The sequence below is a fragment of the Peromyscus californicus genome, unplaced genomic scaffold (genome assembly GCF_007827085.1).
Source record: "Peromyscus californicus insignis strain IS unplaced genomic scaffold, ASM782708v3 Scaffold_6__1_contigs__length_162567912, whole genome shotgun sequence".
Taxonomy (NCBI): Eukaryota; Metazoa; Chordata; class Mammalia; order Rodentia; family Cricetidae; genus Peromyscus; species Peromyscus californicus.
Window position 1 is genome coordinate 73,753,206 of NW_026294584.1, and position 8,229 is coordinate 73,761,434.

At 41.8% G+C, this 8,229-nt stretch overlaps 1 protein-coding gene across 1 annotated transcript in view; it reads right to left on the reverse strand.

Moving 5' to 3' along the window:
* The window catches only part of Pde1c (phosphodiesterase 1C), a 621,274-nt gene that overhangs the window by 48,786 nt on the left and 564,259 nt on the right, over positions 1 to 8,229 (reverse strand). The window lies entirely within an intron of this gene.

The window sequence follows — 8,229 nt, forward strand, 5'->3', positions numbered from 1 at the left end:
GCAAAGAAGAAAGCCAAGAGGTTAGAGCTAAGAGCTAAAACCTTACCCTTCCTCCTGCGGTGGTCCTACCTCTCCAAACCAGAGCTTCCCCTGTGTTAAAGTCTTTATATAGAGTTCCTGTTCTGCCTTCTCATTGGTTGTAAACCCAACCACATGACTGCCTCCTCATGGCCTGTCTGTATAGGCCTCCAGGTTTTCCATGATTGGTATTGATTAAAGGCATGTGTATCCAATAATGGCTGTATCCCTGAACACACAGAGACTTACCCAGCTCTGCCTACCAAGTGCTGAGATTACAAGAGTACGCCACCACTGCCCTGCTTTCCTATGGCTTGCTAATAGCTCTGACCCCCGGGCAACTTTATTTATTAACATACAAATAACATTTTAATACAAATAAAATATCACCATAGTTGGCACAATACTCAATCTTATGTCACTTTCTCATTTTCCTTTCTCTTCCCTGCTTTTCTCTACTTTCTCCTTCCTTTCCTTCTCTTTCCCCTTTTTATTTCCCATTTATGTTTTATTTATAAATAAAAGAGAAGGTTACTGTGTACTGAGAAGAGCTCACAAGTTCTCCCAGAAAAACTATCTGCCCAAAATATCTGTTTAACCTTCATTGGCCACAAAAGGAACAGTGCATCAACAACAAAAACACTAAATTACTGTTATGTAATTAGGAAAGGCTGTATTGCCCCAACTGAGTATTTGAATCTGCTTTTTATTTCAAAACCCGCACCCAGAGTTAAATACAGAGCACTTTAAGTGACTATGGCAACACTCTCCATCTAGTCCCCAACTGACAGCAAAGAATGACTTTCGTACATCATGATCTGCCGTCTTCAGCGCTGTTGTCAGAGAAAACAATAGGGCATCTGTTAGAAAACAGAATTTTCATGAGACTCCTCATTTTGCCCAAGGGGCCACTTCCTTTGTGCAGCCTGATGTGGGTGGCAAAGAGTAGGCAGGATCTATTAGACTATTCCTCACAGAACGGAATTTGAGGTCTGCTATTCAACATCATTTTCAATGGGCACTTTCCCCAGGGCTGAAGTGCTGCCTACAGCCATTTTTGATGATCAGATATAATTAAAAAATAAGAGAGAACAAATTCCCCTTATTTTCCTTGTCCTCCAGTCTTCAGTTTATCTCCTTACCTAATGGAGAAAATTTGTGAAGTAAGCATGAAACTGTGTGCAACCTTGACATGTCCCACTAGGATCTGGGACTCCTCCAACCTTCCTCCCACCTGTGACAGGTTCTCGAGTAGCTCTTCAGATGACCCAGAAATAGAAATGTTAGAGGACAATCAACCTTGAGAGTGTGAGTGATTTGATACCTTGTCTTTCAGCCAATCTCAAACGTTCATAGATCACATGCCCAATCCCCACGAAGTTGAGCCATTCCTACCCACTGTTCATCAGTCCTCAACTGTTCCTGCCTTGGGGAGGTCTCTTCCACCTTTTCTCCTCTATGTTCCTCCACATCTCTCTGCAAACACTGTTGTTCTTCTAATTCCTCTAACTGGTAACTCTTACCTCAGGATGACTTGGATTTTAAAGAGGTCAAGTATGTTTGTAAGTGATACACCAGCAACTACTGAACTTCAAGCCCAAGTCCTGACTAAAGCAAGATATGATGCAATGATTCTTCCTACCTCTGTTACGGAGTCTCATCGTACCTTGGCACCATGTGTTGTAATGGCTACCTCACAAGCCTGCTAAGTCAGCTACCTGATATACATTGTTCACCCTTCTCATTTCACTTCATGAAGCTAGCACAGTGAAACGTCTGGCCCTCTCCCATACCATGTTCAGGCTGTCAGAGTAGCCTCTGCTTGTTCTCATATGAACAGAGTAAATAAGATTTACTAACATGAGAAAAGTAGAGACTATCCATCCAGAGCTGGCCATAGTAAAGGAGTCAGCTGTCATCACATGAGTTTGTCAGACTCAAAGACAGGTTTTGGAGTGCAGAATTTTATAATATAATTAAAAGGAAAAGACTACTGGTATGCCCTAATATGAAATTGGCATCAGGAAGATAGAGGCAGGCTAATAAAGCTGAGCATCCAATAGGATCAGTTTATAAAACTATTTGACTTTTTTTTCTAGTTGAGTTGAGTTGAAAGTGAGGCAAAAACAAACAAACAACAACAATAAACAAACAAACAAACAAAAACCAGGGAAGCTGACTGTCAATCACCAGGTCCTGCCTGTTTGGAGCAGATCTAACCTCTCAAGAGATGGATGGCTGGGACTCTATTTTCCACCATGATTTTGATATCTGTAAATTCAATCCTTTTAGGAGGGAAACTACTTCTCTTTCTCTTCAATATGTAAGAACTCTTTCTTAACTAAAGACAACCAGTCTTTGTCATATGTATTTCAAACAAACTGAATTCGTTTAATGTACTTTTTATCAGTCTGTAAATTGTATATTGTCAGTTTTCATGACCTTTGCTTTATTGTTTTTCATATTTAAGGATATGGAATACTCATGTGTATCTTCTTGCACTTTTAGTGGGCAATTATATTTCTTGTGTTTCTTATTATAGTCTACATGGAATTTACACTGGTAAAAGCTAAGTAGTAGTAACCAGTTTTCTGTTTCCTCTGAGGCTCCCTTGGCTCCCCCACCCTCAAAGCAACACTCAGGGGGCCACTGCACTTACTTTATACAAGGTTCAGCAAGTCCCAGGCCTCTCTGTTTTGCCCAGTCTGTAGAGCTTGATGTATTCAGTGAAGATATTGGGGAAGAGGTAAGACTCTATTTGGCCATGGATCTTCATAGTTCTCAACTGTCTCCCCAGCCCTTACCTCACCATTGAGGAATCCCTGTATTTCCACCTACAATGGCTTCCTTCTTCTCCCTCTGCTACAGATGAAGTCAACAATAGCTCCCTTCTCTCCTAACAGAAATTAGTTTATTAAGTTTAAATCACTAGACTTCTTTACATCATCATCTCTATAGTAGGTTCAAAAAAACTAATTCCTAAAATCTTGCAATTTTCTACATTACAGACAGTAGCAGAAGCCTCTTTCCCCCTGTATTTGAATGAATGGAGTGAAAAGTCAAGAAGTTATAATCGCTACAAGCTGCTCTTGTAAATGGTTTTCAAAGTTCTAGTGAGTATCTAAGCATAGAGTTTGTCTAAGCTGATCCAGGAGGATCCCACTGGAACAGAATTGAACTTTGATTTTTAGATTTTTCTCATTAATGGGACTACTAGAATAAAAGAGTAGGTTAAATAAAAGAAAGATAATGAGTATTTTTAGAAGCCCGTGATTGATCAACCATTGTATCAGACACTTTGATCATATCATCTCACTTAATACTCATCACAACTCTGTAAGTAAGCATGACAATAGTGCTTTTCTAGGTGGAAAATGAGATTTCAGAGATTAAATTATCTATGATCAACACGGTGTAAATTGAGAAGATAGAACATAAGCTCATTCTCTGTGACCTCAAGCCCTCTGCTGTCTCTCCAGGTAGATCATATGTGTGAGATAGAACGTGTATGGAGAGCGGAGAGGGAACTGCTCAGGAAGCAGGGGCCCACCAGGTAGATAACATGGAATCAGCCCAGGTGAGCCTGGTTGTTAATGGAAATGCTCAAAACTGCCCTTGAAGGCTATTGGTATCATTACAGTTTCCTGCATGCCAGTGGGAATCTAGGAAATGTCTGATTGGACACACATCTTACAGAGATGATCTTCTCTGTACCATTAACCCAGACCCCAAAGAACACACAACTGAATGAGAAGCCATGCACTTCCTTTCTAATAAAGCTTGGACAGTTTTCCTAACCCCTCCAGACCAAAGCACATGGGCTGCACATATGTGGCACTCCAGAGCTGTCATTACCTGGCCAGCAAGCAGATCAAAGCTCTCCACACAGATCCTTGCCAACACCTGGGGCACTGACCTTCTCACCAGCAAATGCAAGAGAGCTTCCCTGGGCTTTATGAGTGTGGTGAGATGAGGCACACACTTTTCTTAAAACCAAGTGCAGAAATTATAGCTGCTGTTGCAGATACATGCTGGGCTTAAAATTTGCTTTCCCACATCCCCAAATTGGGTGTCATCTTTCATACCGTTGAAACCAAAGAGGCAAAAAATCTTAAAATTTAAAAAGATTTTTATCCACATAGTAAAAATCATACTAAACACTTTTCCTTATGTTTGTGGAGAGTTAATGAAATTAATTACTAATATTTTGTAGCACAATTCAAACATGGCAATCCCACATTTTTAAATGTTCCTTCCCTGTGCACAAAAAGGCTTTCAAGTACATTGTACATACCTTAAAATTCTATGTGCCCTTTGGGAGAGTGTATGTGCTCGCTCCCCCTGTACCCGGAAGCCCGCAGAAACCATGTGTTGTGTTTGTTGCTCTCGCCATCTGCTAGCTGACATCAATCCCCTTTCTGGTTCCCTCCAACCAGGCAGCCTTCTAAGAACACTTGCAGAACATTTGATAGGCTTTGGCAACACTGTGGGGATAGGGCTTGTTTCCTTTCCTGCATTGCCTCTGTAGTAAAGCTTTCTCAAAATTTGGACAACTCACACTTGGAAATTATAACAGCACATTGGGAAAAAAGTGATCAGAAGAATTCATTCTCACAGTCCTACTCTTTCTCGGGTGTTGTAGAGGTCAGCAGTGACCAGGATCCCCGCCCCCTCACACCTTGGAGATTTATCAGTCAGTACATTGTTAGCATGCATCTGATCTTCACTACATATGTGGATTGCACATCTGGGCAGCTGCGACAGAATTGATACTCCAGCAAACCTTTGGATTAGTGACCGAGGGAAAGCTTCTGCTCTCCTGACTAGGGATCGCTCTTTTATTCAGAAGCCAGATGTGTAGCTTTGAGAACATGTGTTTGTGAACGAACCATTGATGGACTAGATTCATTTCAACAATGTGTGGGAGTGGAAGAGCTGAACCCGTGAAGAGGCCACACAGGAAGTGTCGTTCTCATCACAGAGTGAGACAAAGAACAGCATGGACTCTGGAGAAGAGACACCTACCTGGCTTCTAGCCATCCTCTTGCTCCTAGTAGCTGTGTGCCTTGGCCAGGACCTAAGCCCCAGAAAATGAGGTTTTACACTGGTACCATGATGTGAGAACATGCGCCTCATGGGGGTGCGATGAGCACTAACCAGAATACAGTGAGGTGATGGAGTGAGAACTTCAGAAAACGTGGTCAGGCCAGGGCACACGGGGTGAAATGACTAAATTACAGCCACAGAGGACAGATTAGTGGCTGCACAGACTGCTGTGGAGGGTGGGGGGGAAGATAGAGGGGCTGCACCCTTACGAGACCCGCAAGAGGGATAGTGGCACTGTGGAGTCACCAGTGCCTGCACTGTACTGGAGCATACAGTACCTGATCTGTACTGGTGCATACATGTACCTACACTGTACCGGCACATACATAAGCCTATCTGGTCGATAAAATATAGAACTCGACACACCCACATGCAAAAGACATACAGGAAAATCTCAATGAGAAGGCAGCTGGGCCTAACACCAACATCCTCTTTCAGATCTGGGGACCTTCTGGACCAGTGTTACAAAGTGTCACCAGTGAGGGAAATGAGTGCAGTATACAAAGGCTCTGTCTCCACTATTTCTTCACAACAACCCCAAGTGAAATGAAAGAAAAGTTGAAGATTAAGTTATGTTATATGTTTTTGGTGCAAGGAATTCATTAGATATCAGATATTCTTGTGCTTAATTCAAATGCCCCCCATTATCAGGAGCCAAATTGTATCCAAAGCTGTGCCCAGGGCAAAGGCGCAGACAGCTGTTTACCAGAAAGTATTGATCCCAGGAAGATAATTCCCTCCCTTGGAGGCAGATACGGACAAGCAAGACATCTCCAAGATATCTGGGATCTCCCACACCCCCCCCCTCTCTCTCTCACACACACATATGCACACACACATACACACACACACACACACACACACACACACACACACACACACACGCCACCCATCCACATGAAAACTTTGGTAAATTGATTTTGAACAGCAAATATTTTAAGGGCCCATTTCATGGGTTATTAACTGAAATGAATTGTTTGGAATTGTGTATTTCTGAGATCAGTCTCATTCATAAGGATTCAATATTTGTAACAAAAATGAAAATGCATTCATTTAGAGATAGTTAGTACTGGATATCCAACAAGGAAGGTGGAAGCCTCAGCCATCTATCAGAGGGATTCGCACACTACAGATAATTTTGCAGACACAGTAGCCTCTTGCGCTTACACTGGAGTGTTCAGGCCATGGGTCGGTGATTTCACCAGAGCACGTGTGATTGTTATTTAAAGCTCTCCGAGGCATACATCTGCATTACCATCTGCCATCTCAGTTGCAATTTTCATCTATGCTGAGAGTGGGGGAGGGACATGATCAATTAGAGGGTGTGTTGAATGTATGTGGGCAGGATGGGAGAGTCCACAGCAGCACCAACTTGAACTTGAGAGTGCATGTGCCTACTCAGAGAGATGTAGGAATGCATACGCTTTGAACTGTGGAGAATTAAATGACTAAGAAATTTATAAACTTCCACAGGCTAGAATGCCTTACAATAAAGTAGTTCAGTTCTGAGGAGTCAGGATAACTGAGTAATACCTCAGTTACCCATGCTTTTTAGTAATGAATTTAACTCTGTAAAATTTTAGGAACCGTCCCTTTGTGAAGGACTCTACTAAGAGGTTAAAAACATAAGCACAAATTATGAGTAAATATTTGCAAACTAAACTTCTAATTAAGGAGTAGTATCCAGAGTATGTAAAGAATTTTGAAAATTCAACAATTAAAAAACAACAATCCAATTAGAAAATGAGTCAAGATGCAGAGAGACACTTCACAAGAAAATATATATATGTGACAAATAAGCACATGAAAAATGTTTAATATCACAGTCATTTTAGGTGATGCAAATTAAAATCACAATGAGCTATCACTACATAATGAGACTAGTGCTTAGGAAGTTGTGCCAATACAAAAAGCTACTGAAGATGAGAGACCAGAGCATTCACACTCTGCTAGTGGGGATGGGAAACGGTACAGCTGCTGTATGGTATCATAACATTAAACATTTGATTGCCAGAAATTGTACTTCTGGGCACTTATCCAAGAGAAACAAGAGATTTTGTTCACACAAAAGCCTCTACACAAATGTTCAGAGCTGTTGTATTTGTAATAGCCAAACATTGGGGACAACCCAGGTGTTCTTCAGGAGGTGAATGGTTAAGCACATTGGTATCACAGAATATTACTCCATAATAAAAAGGAAGGGATTACTGGGGTAGGCAGCGATGAAACTTCAGAGACTGTACTGAAAGAGAAGTGCCAGTCCCAAGCCTTCTCCTACAGGACTCCATGATTATCCCATCATAGTGCTGAAATGACAAAATCACAGAAATATCGAACAGGTTGGTGGTAAGGAAATGGGTGAGTGAGAGGGAGGTCTTCCTATGTACATGCCTGAGGAGGGTGCCGTGTTATGTCAGAAATGTTCTGAATATGATGACATCCGTACCATGTGGTAGCGCTGACACTGTACTAGTTTGTCGAGGTGCTTCCACCTGGAGATTACAGGGTTCCTTTTGATGTATTTCTGGAAGTTGCATGCTTTTTTACAGTTACCTCAAAAAGACACTTGAAATGAAAATGTAAGCGTTTGGGAAGAAAATGCATCCTTTCTACCTAGGTTTGGAAGGAAGACACTGCTAATGGAGTGGCCAGCAAGGCTGTTGGTGAGGTGGCAGGCAGCTGGAAGCAGGGAGCTGCTTCTAGTCACACTCTCTGAAGGAGGCATGAGAACCTTCCTTCCCAAACGATCCATTGGCAGCCTCTATTTATGTATTCGTTTGTTTGGTTGGTTGGTTTTTGGTTTTTCAAGACAGGGTTTCTCTGTGTAGCTCTCTCTGTCTAGGAAATCATTCTGTAGACCTGGTTGGTCTCAAACACACAGAGATTCATCTGCCTCTACCTCCTTAGTGCTGGAATTAAAGGCCTTCATATTTTTTTTTTTTTTTTACAGGAAGTGTTTTTTTTTTTAAAGAAATACTGGCAAAGGGTATTTAAGCTGACCCAGAATATAGAGCTTTACTCTCCCACAGGCCAGTGTGTCTTAGCAGCTTACTTGAGCCCAAGCCTTTGGTGGTCTGCATATGCTTTTTTTTCCCTTTGGAACAT